This window comes from Panthera pardus, unplaced genomic scaffold (genome assembly GCF_024362965.1).
Source record: "Panthera pardus isolate Hobbes unplaced genomic scaffold, ASM2436296v1 HiC_scaffold_13, whole genome shotgun sequence".
Lineage (NCBI taxonomy): Eukaryota > Metazoa > Chordata > Mammalia > Carnivora > Felidae > Panthera > Panthera pardus.
This window is the reverse complement of record NW_026526688.1, coordinates 127399555-127415633: the sequence shown is the minus strand read 5'-3', so window position 1 is coordinate 127415633 and position 16079 is coordinate 127399555. Positions and strand designations below refer to the sequence as shown.

At 35.3% G+C, this 16079-nt stretch overlaps 1 protein-coding gene and 1 long non-coding RNA gene across 3 annotated transcripts in view; one reads left to right on the top strand and one right to left on the bottom strand.

The window, feature by feature from the left end:
- The window catches only part of LOC109275855 (uncharacterized), a 50014-nt gene extending 40466 nt beyond the window's left edge, over positions 1-9548 (bottom strand). The window contains exon 1 of the long non-coding RNA XR_002084413.2: positions 9354-9548. This is a non-coding gene — a long non-coding RNA (uncharacterized LOC109275855). The remainder of the gene's footprint in view (positions 1-9353) is intronic.
- The window catches only part of GRID2 (glutamate ionotropic receptor delta type subunit 2), a 1432440-nt gene that overhangs the window by 1117484 nt on the left and 298877 nt on the right, over positions 1-16079 (top strand). The window lies entirely within an intron of this gene.

Below are 16079 nucleotides of genomic sequence, written 5' to 3'. Positions count from 1 at the left end.
TTAGTGCTTCTATAAGGAAAAAGTGGCAGCTCTGTGTTATATAACTTGGACCCATTTTATATGCCTGTTTTTTAGAAAAACAGAGCATCATTAGAATTAGAGGTACAAACTTCAGTGAACAATGTGTATGACAGCATTGGCAATTAATGCAGGTACCATAGGGAATTTTAAAAAAAGTAACGTTTGAAATTAACCAAATAATAATTATTAGCACTTATATAAAGCTTACTGTTGCTGACACAATTGTACATACTTTACAATGTACAGTGTACATTAGGGAGCATGCATTAGCTCCCTATACTCACAGCAACCCTATGAGGTAGACACTACTATTATACCAATATTACAGATGATGAAACAGAGTTAGAGAGACGTAAAGTAACTTGCCCGGGGTCTTAGCCAAGTTGTGGAAAATTCATGATTCAAACCCAGGCATGCAGTTTGCATCTAGAATCCAAATGCTTGATGCCCTTACCAGTATACAGAGGGGAAGAGAGTTCTAATGTAAGTTTTGCCAGAAAAGTATTTAATAAACCAAGCCACATACCAGTGAGGGAAATAATACTCGGAAACAGTTCAACACAGGCTTTTAGGACCTGCACATTCAAAGAAGGTTTAGATGGAGTTAGAATGGGTATGAGTAGAAGACAAAAAATAAGATTAAATGGAAATGGGTTTGGACAGTAGCTAAAAACTTTTGTACATCTAAAGTCAAAAACTTTTCTTTCTCAAAAACCTGTCTTTTCTTTCCCTTTCTAAAAAACTTAAAACTCCTGAAAAAGGCATGTATTATTTTCTGCAATCTGTGTGTCACTTCCTTCTTACGTTTTTATCATACTCCATATCATTCAGCTTCAATCTGCCTTGACTGTCTTTACTCTGTTCATCTTCCTAAATTTTCAACCCCAGTTAAACTCATAAGGCTTTCAAACCATTCCCATATCTTGGTAATCCTGTCTTCTGAGTACATCTTTTCCACTTTTCAAACTGCCCCTTTGGATCATAGACACAGAGAGAGAAAGGAGACAGAGACAGAGACAGAGGGAGACTTTTTCTTTGCATTTTTTGAAACAGAGGGTTGATGTTGTGTTTATTCTGTATGTCAAGCAGAATGCCCTATATTCATCTGTTCATCTCCACACATTTTTGAATGCATGCTATATTCTGGGCACTGCGCCTAACATCATAGATTCAAAAGAATGGAGGACATTGTTCCTGCCTTCAAGATCTCATAGTGTATGCAGAAGACACGTGCGTAAATAAATAATTAAAACACAGTGTGATAAATGCCTTAGAGTAATAAACACAGGATGCCATGGCAACACAGGGGTGAAGTGGCAACCTCCACCTGGGAAGCTAAAAAGATTTCACAGAAGAGGAGAAATTTGAGCTAGGTCTCCAAGATGAGTAGGAGTGTGAGAGGAAACAATAAGATAATTCTAAAAGCATGTTTACCATGCTAAAGAGTTTAAACTTTATCACTTAGCCAGTGAAAAATATGAAAAGTTTTTACATAAGAGAAAAATAAGATTTAATTTGTGTTTAAGAAAGATAGCTGAGGTAGGCCCAAGGATGCATGGAGTGAAGAAGGAAAAAGACAGATGACTTTTCCAACAATTTGGAGAAGACTAAAGGAGTGCCTAAACTAAACCAACAGAAATAGGAGATTAATAAAAAGAATGATTTTGAGAAAACAATAAATATCCCAAGATATAATTACTAGAAGTTGATAACTTGGAGGAGAAGAAAAGGAGGCATTGAGATTTGGTGGGAAATTTGGCAGAGGAGAATGAGCAGACAGACACTCAATGACAGAAATAGGGCATTAGAAAGAGGGAAGACTGGGAAGGGACAAACACGATATACAGCTTGGCTGTAGACATTTTGATTTGTTGTACCTGAAGAACATTCTAGAATTACTGTCTAGGAACAATTAGTAAATATGCATCTGGAACCCATGACAATGATGTCTCAGGCCCCTAAGTTTAGGAAATATAGATATTCCTGTAACCTCCATTATAACAATGAAATTGGGATTGTTGGATTAATATGAAGATCATGCACTAAATGATTGTTTAAGGTCTGAAATTATTGCACCTGAGCCCGGATAGGAGGGCTGGTGTTATTTTGCTCCTAGGACAAACAAAAAAGCTAGAGGGAAGAGAGAGCCCACTTTGGGAGGAGAGTTCAGAAGACTTCAGTATGTGGTGAGTTGCCCCCTTGCTCATCCACACAGGAAAGGGGAATGCTAAGAGCAGTTGGGAAAACATCAGGCATAAAGATAGGCCCCATAAAATTGGGCCTATCAGTGCCACCAGAACAAATTTCAGGAGGCATGACAGTTACCACCATATTCATCTCCATTCCCTAAGAAGTAAAGTTTGGAATGTATCCCTTGGTCTTAGACAAGGCAGAAGGAGTTAGCTGTGAAAAGGTCAAAGCTGCCTCTTGAGCAAGCCATCCACTGGGATCAGGAGATGGCAATGTACAGGAGCCATGCTTGTAGATGAAGGGGGTTCTTAGTGAGGTGCCTACAGACACCCCATGATGCAAAAGATCCTTACACAGTTCCAGTGTATCTTTCCATTATTGCAAACCATGCTTAGAAATATCTGTATCCACTTTTCACTCTTATGTGGATCCTGAGAAACTTAACAGAAACCCATGGGGGAGGGGAAGAAAAAAAAAAAAAAAGAGGTTAGAGTGGGAGAGAGCCAAAGCATAAGAGACTCTTAAAAACTAAGAACAAACTGCGGGTTGATGGGGGGTGGGAGGGAGGGGAGGGTGGGTGATGGGTATTAAGGAGGGCACCTTTTGGGATGAGCACTGGGTGTTGTATGGAAACCAATTTGACAATAAATCTCATATATTGAAAAAAAAAAGAAAAAAAGAAAATACTTAAACCACAAAAACAAGAAAAAAAAAAACAAAGAAATATTTGTATTCACCAATGAGACTTTACTCACCAAAGAACTCCTCCCCTGCGCACATGCCTATACAGTGATATGAAATGAAAAAGTAGCTTTGCAAAGGGATTCAGGATAAAATGTGTATAGAGAAAGGAAGTCCTTATAGAGAATTTAAATAGGACAATGACTAAGATTGTAATTCTTAATGTAAACTAAACAGGTATTAATGGACTAATTGAGTTTCCCAGAGTAAGTCAGCTATAGTCAGTCATGAAGTTCAAAAAGTACATATGGTTATAAGAATGTATCTGAATGGTGAGTGTTCAAAAATAATCCACTGTATATGCATATAGGATGGAGTTAGGGCATAGATATAGGAGATCATACAAGCTGTGGGTGTGTGAGTAGAGAAGAAGAAAATGCCCACAAATATTTGTTGTTGATAAGGAAGGATTTTAACACTGATGAAGGAAAAGGATAAAAAGAGATCTGTGAAAGGAAATAAATTATGTAGATTAAAATGACTTAGTGAATGGCTTTAGGAGCAATTTTCTAAATTTGCAGGTGATATTTAATTGGCAGACATTGCAAACAGTAAGGAGCAATTCAATCAGATAAAGTACTTGAATCATTAAGTACTTGGTCTAATAGATGGCAAGTACAGATAACTAGTGAATAATAAGTCTTGAATCAAAGCTAAAGAACAGAGAATATTTACCAAATGGAATGATACTGTCCAGGAATGTCTCTTAGGTTTAAAGAGAACTTATAGGCAAGGACAACCCAAAATTCAGTAAAAATATCTGTAGACTTAAAAAGATATGGTGGGTTATAGGCTATACATTAACAGACTACTTCATCAATCCAAACTAAGGTGATATAAAGACCAGTCCTATGATGAGAAAATCTCATAACTAGGGATATATATAAATCCTGAAATTCACCGTTGACTCTCCCTGCCATCTATTACCCTAGATTTTCATCTGTCTCTGGTTATGGTTTGGGGGTAAATTTAATAAGTAAAATAACTTCCAGGCATACAGGAGAGTGCAGTTTTGAGTGAAGATATTCTAAGTAATTTTCAAAGAACATTTTAACTATGAAATTCTGTATAATTCTATACACATAATCTCAGGGCATTGTAGTTAGGTTGATTGGTCATTTTTATTCAGGATGCTAATTCCATTAGGATGCTCATTCTGTGTTAATCTGGAAATTATAAACAGAAAAACACACTCAAGCAAAAGAGTATAATAAAAACTTATTGTGGCCTAGAAACGTAGTTGGTGTAATAGAGAATGAGCCCCCTCTTTCTCTGTGCTTCTGCAATATTGGGTACTGTATCTACTAAATATAAAGATTAACTTTAATATTGAACAGAAACGAAAACATCCTTATTACAACATCAAAATCATACTTAGAATCCTTTAAAAATTTGCTTATATCTAGCAGTGAATGTACCATTCCCATTTGAGGAATTTGCTTTAAATTCATATACCAATATCAAGATATTTAGAATATTTAGAAATAGAGCCATACATTGAGAGATGATTGGAGTTTACTCTTGCCTGTCATTTGGATACTATAGATTTCAGCTGTTTTAAGTCTTAATCATTTTGAGTTTCTCTTTGTAATTTGATGACATTATAGTGACAGGCCTTAAAATAAATAGAGATTTCCCTGATCAAAAAACAAACAAAAACTGAGCATCTAGCAAGTCTCAACTGTATCAAGGGAGGAGGTGACCAAGGGAGGTGTATCAAGGGAGAGGCTCCCGATACCTGTCTGAGGACATCCGACTGTGTCTCATACTCATTGCATATTTCACTTAATACTGCACAGAATCACTAGGAGAATAGCAAGTGTAGGTTCACTTCCTACATGCAAACTGTTTCTGGGAGCTAGCTCTTTCTCATTTACAGAGAACTTACCTTCTCCTGATCTGGAGCTCTAAAAACATCTATCATGGCAGTCTTAAGTGAATTCTAGACTGAAAATTTTACTGTAATGAAAATAAAAATCCACTCAATTGTAGTCATTATCCTTGGTTTGCATTTCATTGATTTGTGGATTTGCAATTTAGGCATTTCAGGCAGAGATTTCTTCTATATGCTCTGTTCACAAGCAGCCTTAAAATGACCTCTCACAAAGTTGAAAAAGTCTCTACATCACTAAAAAAACTCCTTCTGATGATCCTTTTCTTTGAAGATGGCAGCATTCCCTCTTGGGAATTGCAGAATTGGTATTATTTTTCAATCCCTTTTAATGCTGCAGGATAAATGCCTGAACCACTGCAATTTATAAATAACTTTGTAGCTTGCTTTTCACTCAGCATTAAGTAAGTATTTATTGGGGCCTAATGTATAGCTGGCATTATGGGGAATACATAAAATATCAAACACAGAATTCTTGTTCTCCAAGAGCTAGATAGCTAAATGAGAGGTGGGGCAATATGCAGACTAGATGGAGAGATCCAACATACATCCAATACTTTCTTTACTGTCTACTCTTCAGCTTCTGCTGAACTCATCCAGTCTCAAGAATTTAATTATCATCTATGAGTTAACCATTTCCAAAGTTGTTTCTTCAGCCCAGGTATCTCACTGGAACTGCAGACTCATATTTCTTACGACCTACTCAGCATTTTCTCTTAGATGTCTAATGGGTATCCCAAACATTATATGCTCAAAACAGAATTCCTGATTTCACTCTCCTCAACCTATTCTACCTAAAGCCTTCCCTGTTATAGTATATGGCAACTCCAATCTTTAGTTTACTCAGTCCAAAACCTATAAATTACTCTGACTTCTCTTTTCTCTGCCATACCTCATACACTATGCACCAACAGATTTTTCTGGCTATAAATCTGGGATATATCTTAAATATGAGCATTTCTCACAACCCCACCACTACCCACTGGTGCAAGCCACCATTTTCTTTCTTTGTGACTACTTCCATAGCCTCTTAACTACTTATCATGCTGTAGCTGTTTCTTACTGTAATCTATTTTCAACACAGTTGCCAAATGGATTATTTAAAAATGTAAGTCAGATCGTACCACTGTCTCCCCAAAACCTTCCAAGAGTTTTTCCAAGTTATTCAGTGTGAGAATTATTCAGATTCTTATAATTGCCTGTAATGCCTTAATTGCTCATTCATATACATACATATCCACTAACATGTCTTAATCTTTATGTCCTAATTACTTTCCTAGTATGAGTATTGCTTAGGGGCAAATCAAAAGTCAGAAAAATAAGAGTAATAATTTAAAAGCATATACATGCCAATTTTTTTAATGATTAGTGAATAAATATTAGGCAGGCAGTTAGGGGAAAGAGATCAGAAACTCTAAAAGCAAAACAATTTATCATATTTAGCAAGCACACTATGGTGGGCATGGCCAACTCCACAATTTTTTTCACCTATAACATTGGGCACACTATTCACCTTCTCATAGCCTCTGACCTGTCCTCAGTGTTAATAGGGTAGTGATACCTCTTGTACAAGGTTGTCCAGCAAGCATATGTGGAGGTGTGCCTCAATATGAGGACTGAAAACATTAAAACCTAGGCTACTTAAGTTGGAAGCTCTGGCTAATGGCTTGATATGGGAAAAAACATAAAAACAATGACTTCTTCATAATAACAGAGATTTTCTTTGGCAGCACACTGCCTGACACCTATTCCTTTTCTGCCAAAATTTAGGTTTGTATAAAAACACATATTTCCTTCACCATATAACATAGAACATTCAAGTCCAAAGACTTTTTGTTTTTTGTTTTTGTTTTTGTTTTTCAAATCTACTGTGGGCAAAGCAGTGTGAAAAATACTTATTAGGAGGATAGAGGACAATGAACATAAAGCTCTTGCTTCAAGAATTTTATAATTTGAAGATAAAACAGGTATTTATAGGATAAGTACTACATAAGAGATACAGGAAAAAAAAAAACAGACAAAGGAAGAATAATGGTAAGCTCCAGGGAGGGAAATGCCATAAACTCCGGTAAAAATACGAGAGAGAGAGAGAGAGAGAGAGAGAGAGAAAATATATTTATATAAATAAAATATAAATTTAAATACTTAAGCCAAAATATTTAAACTGAAAAAGAAAAGCTGGGGTTTGGAGACTACTGAAAACTAAACTGTTCCTAGAAGGACTTTAAAATTAGATCATTATGTGAATGGGCATGGGGCCTGATGAAGAGAGAGAATATTGGAGAAAAGATGGCGTGTGGTTTCTTGGAAGAGGCTTAGAGATAAGAGTGACAATATAGAAACTAAACTAATAATACTGCTTTTGTGGGGCATCTGGGTGGCTCAGTTGGTTAAGCGTCTGACTTAGGCTCAGGTCATTATCTCACAGTTTGTGAGTTCAAGCCCTGTGCCGGGCTCTGTTCTCACAGCCTGGAGCCTGCTTCAAATTCTGTCTCCCTCTCTGTCCCTCCCGACTTGTGTTCTGTCTCTCTCTCTCTTTCTGTCTCTCAAAATAATAATAATAATAATAATAATAATAATACTGCTTTTGTCACTATGGTGGGTGTCAGTGACAAAACATCATCTATTAAAATAATAAAACATTCATTTCTAGAAATATCAGTGTGGCAAGCTCCAAGAAATATTTTTCAATTGAATATGCACTAAGTTGTAAGATTAAACATCTATTCATTATAATAGCAAGAAAAAGGAAGATTTCTAAAAATCATTAAAAGGGAATGATTGAATTAATCAGAATATCATCATAATCAGTAAACACTTGTTGCGTGCCTACCATCTTTTATGTGCTGATAATTTAAAGGTGACAAAAATAGTTCTTTAAAGTTCTGTGCAGCTTTAAAAAAAACTGACTTGGGGCACCTGGGTGGCTCAGTTGGTTAAGCGTCCGACTTCGGCTCAGGTCATGATCTCGTGGTCCATGAGTTTGAGTCCCGCGTCAGGCTCTGTGCTAACAGCTCAGAGCCTGGAGCCTGTTTCAGATTCTGGGTCTCCCTCTCTCTCTGACCCTCCACCGTTCATGCTCTGTCTCTCTCTCTCTGTCTCAAAAATAAATAAACATTAAAAAAAATTTAAAAAAAAACTGACTAGTTCTTTGTGGGGTGTGTGTGTGTGTGTGTGTGTGTGTGTGTGTGTGTGTGTTTTACTCAAAGATTATATTATTATATTAAATTTGGGGGAAAATATACATTAATATGTAAAAACAGAAAAGAGTCTAAAGAACTTACATCAATCTTGAAACAATGGTTATCTATGAGGAAATGTAGAAAAGACTGCTAATTGTCCTTAAATATCTATTCTCTTCTTTTTTAGTAATACAGCTCCTGAGTTATAGCTAGATACAGACTGGCCATAATATATATTTCCTGGCTATTCTCTGGAGATAGTGTGATCATGTGACTAAGTTCTAGCCAATGGAAATTAAATAGAAGTATAATACAAAGCTTTGTTTAAAGCAAGGATTCTTTTTATTCTGATGCTCGTCATTCCTCCTCACTAAAATGTCAGTAGAATGGCTGGAGCTCGATCAACCATCTTAAATCATGAGTTGAAAGCTATGTACCAAGGAGAGCAGAGCAACAAGAGAAAATTAGTCTGATTCCTAACACTAGAAGCTTCATCAGCCTGGTTCTGTTAGTTATAGAACTTCTATATGATGTTTCAGCCAGTGATATTGTGGGCATTTCTTCTACTTGTAAGAAAAGAATAGGCAGGTTTTATGTTTTCTCCCTTTAAAAACTAGAATGTATTTGTAATATTGCTTTTACAATTTAATATTCAAATTTATTTTTCTTCTTAGGTTTGCTTTTCTATATTGTATCAATGCCAACCTTATTAGCCAGTGCTGTAATATATATGCTTTTCTGTTGTGTTTTGTTTTTACATTGAGCCGGTTTACATGTTGAGCTAAATGGACTCATATGGTTTAACTTATCTGACAAATTCACATATTTTATTGGAAATCTAAGCTAGAAAATCCCTATTCCCACATTTTTAACAGCTAAAACTTGGGGAAAAAAACTTTCTAATTAGCTGACAATATTCACTACCCTCTCATATTTGAGCCTTGCCAAGATGCTCCTCTTCCTATATGTCTACTGAGTTTGGAAGACATTTTTACAAACTATGGTCATAAACTTTGGGGCAATTTGTGAGACTCCTATTCACTTTTTCAAGCAAATATAAGCATCCAACCTCCCTTTTTAAATTTTCAAATGATACATTCAAATAACTATAACAGAAGAAAATTAAATACATTACTGTAAATTAAGGAAGGGTGGCTCTCATCAACCAGAAGTTGTCAGATTTCAGGAAAGCACAGTCCTAAGAAATTTTAGCTTTCCAGGTACTCTGTACAAATGCCATAAATTGCCCTAATTTGGAAGAGTACAGAGTGCAGCTAAGAGCAAGCCGTGAGCTCAACCGAAAGCATAACATTCGACTGTCTACTCACTGTTGAGGCTCAGTGGCACCACTGTTATCCTCTGCGTGGGTTCTTGTTCTCCAGCAGGCAAGTTAGTGTTCAGTCACATGGTGGTCCAGGGTTCCAAGCACAGCAAGATAAAGGGCAAGCTCCATTGAGCAAACCTTTCAAGGCTCTACTTGTATCATAATGCTTCTCTCCCACTGAGTGCCACATCACTGGCTAATCCCAGATCAAAAGGATAGGGAAATAGGCTGGACCACCTTGTGGGAAGAGCTGTAGGGTCACATGGCAACAGGGCATGTGTATGGAAATGGGAAGAATTTTCTGGTTGTTTTTGTAATCTGCCATGGTGATAGGTTAGGTTAATAACATCAAGAAAGAGTGGAGGATTATAAACTGAAATACTTAACAGAGAACAGGCAAAGATAAATGAGTGAAATTGGATATAAGTGCATATGCATACACTGTGCTTGCATGGTGAGAGCTAAAGTTAATTGGAAATTTCCTGCACTTTCTAAAGGGGCAGCTGCCTCTCAGATCCATGAAAATGTATTGCTACATATTCCAATTTTTACAAAAATGCCAAGTTTGGACTCTTGCATAGAATCTGCTAATTTTGAATTGTGGCTAAATTACTTACTTTTCTAAATTTGTAAAGTATTAAATACAATATAAATAGTATAATTAATAAAGTTTACTTAGATAAATTTGTTTCCTACAGATAGTGAGGGCTCATAGGTAAATTAGAAAATATGATAATATATTAGGTACCCCCTGAAACTCCTTAATTTCTACATAAAATAAATAATACTTAACAAATTACCTGTTCAAAATATGATGAAACTAAAATTAATAAAAGTATTTTAAGCAACTACAAGATAAAATCTCAAACCACTTGAAAATTAACAATAAGCGAACAAAAATTAAAAAGAGCAAACCCTCCTAAACTAGTTTTAGAGCAAAAGAAGAAATAAAAACTAAACATACATTCTATTTAAAAAATAAAGATGAAGAACTACAAGAAAATTGTTTTTGAAACTTTAAAAAAAATGTGAATTTTTAAGGCCTATAATTATTAAAGTAAAATAAGGAAACATGCATTCATCTCAATAAATAAAATAATAAAACCCCAATGAAAACTACTAAAGTTTAAGTTATAATAAAGTAAAAATTCATAATTTAAAATTTATAAATATAGAATTGGTAAAGGGAAAAAAAATCTCAGTTCTTTGAAAATACCTAAACAAAAACAAACTTCTGGCAAGTCTGGGTTAATAGAATGGGATGCATAAATAGTTACATTGAAAAAGAGAAAGTGTATATCAAATAAGGAAAATGTTCACAAGTTTAGATAGATAATAAACACAACTCTATAATAATTAATTTGAAAAATCTTAATAAATGAATTATTGTCAAGGAAACATCCCATAATTAAAATTGACTCAAGAAAAAACAACTATAATTATTTTTCAAATATACCAAAATTATTTATAAGCAAATTAATCAAGGTTATTACTTATTTTCTTCATTCCTTTCAGGAAAGAATAGGACAAATGATTAAAACATTTCACAAAAGTTATCCAATTACTTTTATAAAGCTAGACTATCCCCCCAACCAAAATCTAACAATGATACCACACAAAAAAGAAAACAATATGAAGTATCACTTATGAATATGGATATATCCCAAAATCCTAAAATATATCCATTTAAATTTGACCCATCAGCAAATTAAAATATAATCAAGTATTACCAAATAGGATTTATTTCAGAAATAGAGTAATTATTTAACATGAGGAAATTATATTACTCCTTGTTTTAGATTATTAATAAAAACAGGTAAAATGCATATAATGATCATAAAAAATGACCAAAATATAAGTGTCATTTGAGATCAAATTGGGAAAGAGCAGCCACATGCATTTGAGACTTCCCATGCCTCATTCCCCAAATTATAAAATCACCTACAAATACAAATAAAATCACATCTGACCACAGAAAATCCCACACAGAGATCACTATATTCTTCAAATTATCTATAAGTATAGAAAATCCCAACAGAAAATCCCAACAGACTCAGTTGGAGTCCCAACTGAGATTACAAATCTATGAGAAGAGGGAGAAGAAAGACTTAAATGACTCCATAAGAAAGATGAAAGAGATTATGCATGAAGCAGCTCCTTAACCCTCAGAAAGAGAAAATTTAACTTAGCAAGTGTTAATGTGTGGAACAGAAACCTGGAACTTGGTAAACTGCAGCACTAGCTAAGGGGAAGGGACTAAGTGGTAAGTGTGCCACAGCAATAACCTCAGGGAATCATTACTTCTGGAGGAGAAGCGAAAATAGAGAAGACACGTGCTCTTTGCAGATGTTTTAATGAAGGTGAAGTGAGGGTAGTAAATGAGGAAAATTAAGAATCCTGTAGAAACTAAACAGAAACCCCCTCTAAAACCCCCTCTTAAAAACAAAAACAAAAAAAAACCTCCCATTAAAGAAGCCGTATGCTACTACAATGACAGAAAGAAGTTCTATTGAACTAAGAACCTTGTTTACAAATTATCTAGGAATATAAAAGTAATTGGACAGATTCTATTCAAAACTACTCAAAGTATGACTCAATACTTTGGTTTATCAATTGGCTTATCAAAGTTTTTCTCACATAGACAACTACAAAGAAAAATGAAATTGTGACATAAAACTCCAAATCAAATTAAAAATTTCACACAAGCATTTTATTTTTTTTCAAAAAAAAAAAAAAATGAAAGAAAGAAAAGAAAAATAAACAGGAACCCCTGCATGGTTCACTTGGTTAAGCATCAACTCCTGGTCTTAGCTCAGGTCATGATCACAGGGTATTTGTGAAGATTTACTGAATTAATCATTGAAAAGTATTTAGGCATAGCAGGCACTATGTAAATATTAAGTAGTAGTGATAGTAGTAAGTAAAATCTCCTTAGTACTTATGTTAATCGGATTATTAGTTGCTTTATCAGGTGCTAAGCTATAATCAAATTAATACCGTTCTTTCCATGAGTTCACAAATACTTGTATAAAAGTGTAAAAGTAAAGATATGAAAACATTAAGTGTGGTTGTCTTATTAGATTTAAATGTCTTCTTTATAACTTTTTGTCCTTTAAACATTTTCTAGAATTATTAAGTATGATCTTAATTTCAGAATAAAAGTCAGTTTAACAACAATTTCATTGGTCTACGTGGAGATTTAATCATTTCCAGTGGTGTATTTGAAAAATAATTAATTTTTGTTATGTGTTGGTAAGAAACTGAAATACTAATCTACAACAGTGACATATTAAAATATATCTGTTTCTTTCAAAGAAATACATAAAATCTTGACATTGAAAAAATAATAATTTTTTATTAATTTGACAATTTAGCTATTTTTCTTTTCCCCAGTACTTCTGCTTTGGTTTCTCCTATGGATAGTAATAACTTATATACTTTATTTACCTGGAGAGGTCTATTGAAACTTTAAAGTCTTTTTTTTTTCAATGTATGAAATTTATTGTCAAATTGGTTTCCATACAACACCCAGTGCTCATCCCAAAAGGTGCCCTCCTCAATACCCATCACCCACCCTCCCCTCCCTCCCACCCCCCATCAACCCGCAGTTTGTTCTTAGTTTTTAAGAGTCTCTTATGCTTTGGCTCTCTCCCACTCTAACCTCTTTTTTTTTTTTTTTCCTTCCCCTCCCCCATGGGTTTCTGTTAAGTTTCTCAGGATCCACATAAGAGTGAAAACATATGGTATCTGTCTTTCTCTGTATGGCTTATTTCACTTAGCATCACACTCTCCAGTTCCATCCACGTTGCTACAAAGGGCCATATTTCATTTTTTTCTCATTGCCACGTAGTATTCCATTGTGTATATAAACCACAATTTCTTTATCCATTCATCAGTTGATGGACATTTAGGCTCTTTCCATAATTTGGCTATTGTTGAGAGTGCTGCTATAAACATTGGGGTACAAGTGCCCCTATGCATCAGTACTCCTGTATCCCTTGGGTAAATTCCTAGCAGTGCTATTGCTGGGTCATAGGGTAGGTCTATTTTTAAATTTTTGAGGAAACTCCACACTGTTTTCCAGAGTGGCTGCACCAATTTGCATTCCCACCAACAGTGCAAGAGGGTTCCCGTTTCTCCACATCCTCTCCAGCATCTATAGTCTCCTGATTTGTTCATTTTGGCCACTCTGACTGGCGTGAGGTGATATCTGAGTGTGGTTTTGATTTGTATTTCCCTGATGAGGAGCGACGTTGAACATCTTTTCATGTGTCTGTTGGCCATCCGGATGTCTTCTTTAGAGAAGTGTCTATTCATGTTTTCTGCCCATTTCTTCACTGGGTTATTTGTTTTTCGGGTGTGGAGTTTGGTGAGCTCTTTATAGATTTTGGATACTAGCCCTTTGTCTGATATGTCATTTGCAAATATCTTTTCCCCTTCCGTTGGTTGCCTTTTAGTTTTGTTGGTTGTTTCCTTTGCTGTGCAGAAGCTTTTTATCTTCATAAGGTCCCAGTAATTCATTTTTGCTTTTAATTCCCTTGCCTTTGGGAATGTGTCAAGTAAGAGATTGCTACGGCTGAGGTCAGAGAGGTCATTTCCTGCTTTCTCCTCTAGGGTTTTGATGGTTTCCTGTCTCACATTCAGGTCCTTTATCCATTTTGAGTTTATTTTTGTGAATGGTGTGAGAAAGTGGTCTAGTTTCAATCTTCTGCATGTTGCTGTCCAGTTCTCCCAGCACCATTTGTTAAAGAGACTGTCTTTTTTCCATTGGATATTCTTTCCTGCTTTGCCAAAGATTAGTTGGCCATACATTTGTAGGTCTCGTTCTGGGGTTTCTATTCTATTCCATTGGTCTATGTGTCTGTTTTTGTGCCAATACCATGCTGTCTTGAGGATGACAGTTTTGTAGTAGAGGCTAAAGTCTGGGATTGTGATGCCTCCTGCTTTGGTCTTCTTCTTCAAAATTACTTTGGCTATTCGGGGCCTTTTGTGGTTCCATATGAATTTTAGGATTGCTTGTTCTAGTTTCGAGAAGAATGCTGGTGCAATTTTGATTGGGATTGCATTGAATGTGTAGATAGCTTTGGGTAGTATTGACATTTTGACAATATTTATTCTTCCAATCCATGAACATGGAATGTCTTTCCATTTCTTTATATCTTCTTCAATTTCCTTCATAAGCTTTCTATAGTTTTCAGCATACAGATCTTTTACATCTTTGGTTAGATTTATTCCTAGGTATTTTATGCTTCTTGGTGCAATTGTGAATGGGATCAGTTTCTTTATTTGTCTTTCTGTTGCTTCATTGTTAGTGTATAAGAATACAACTGATTTCTGTACATTGATTTTGTATCCTGCAACTTTGCTGAATTCATGTATCAGTTCTAGCAGACTTTTGGTGGAGTCTATTGGATTTTCCAAGTATAATATCACGTCATCTGCAAAAAGTGAAAGCTTGACTTCATCTTTGCCAATTTTGATGCCTTTGATTTCCTTTTGTTGTCTGATTGCTGATGCTAGAACTTCCAACACTATGTTAAACAACAGCGATGAGAGTGGACATCCCTGTCGTGTTCCTGATCTCAGGGAAAAAGCTCTCAGTTTTTCCTCACTGAGGATGATGTTAGCTGTGGGCTTTTCATAAATGGCTTTTATGATCTTTAAGTATATTCCTTCTATCCCAACTTTCTCGAGGGTTTTTATTAAGAAAGGTAGCTGAATTTTGTCAAATGCCTTTTCTGCATCGATTGACAGGATCATATGGTTCTTATCTTTTCTTTTATTAATGTGATGTATCACGTTGATTGATTTGCGAATGTTGAACCAGGCCTGCATCCCAGGAATGAATCCCACTTGATCACGGTGAATAATTCTTTTTATATGCTGTTGAATTTGATTTGCTAGTATCTTATTGAGAATTTTTGCATCCACATTCATCAGGGATATTGGCCTGTAGTTCTCTTTTTTACTGGGTCTCTGTCTGGTTTAGGAATCAAAGTAATACTGGCTTCATAGAATGAGTCTGGAAGTTTTCCTTCCCTTTCTATTTTTTGGAATAGCTTAAGAAGGATAGGTATTATTTCTGCTTTAAACATCTGGTAGAAGTCCCCTGGGAAGCCATCTGGTCCTGGACTCTTATTTGTTGGGAGATTTTTGATGACTGATTCAATTTCTTCGCTGGTTATGGGTCTGTTCAAGCTTTCTATTTCCTCCTGATTGAGTTTTGGAAGCGTGTGGGTGTTTAGGAATTTGTCCATTTCTTCCACGTGTCCAGTTTGTTGGCATATAATTTTTCATAGTATTCCCTGATAATTGCTTGTATCTCTGAGGGATTGGTTGTAATCATTCCATTTTCATTCATGATTTTATCTATTTGGGTCATCTCCCTTTTCTTTTTGAGAAGCCTGGCTAGAGGTTTGTCAATTTTGTTTATTTTTTCAAAAAACCAACTCTTGGTTTCATTGATCTGCTCTACAGTTTTTTTTAGATTCTATATTGTTTATTTCTGCTCTGATCTTTATTATTTCTCTTCTTCTGCTGGGTTTAGGCTGTCTTTGCTGTTCTGCTTCTGTTTCCTTTAAGTGTGCTGTTAGATTTTGTATTTGGGATTTTTCTTGTTTCTTGAGATAGGCCTGGATTGCAATGTATTTTCCTCTGAGGACTGCCTTCGCTGTATCCCAAAGCGTTTGGATTGTTGTATTTTCATTTTCGTTTGTTTCCATATATTTTT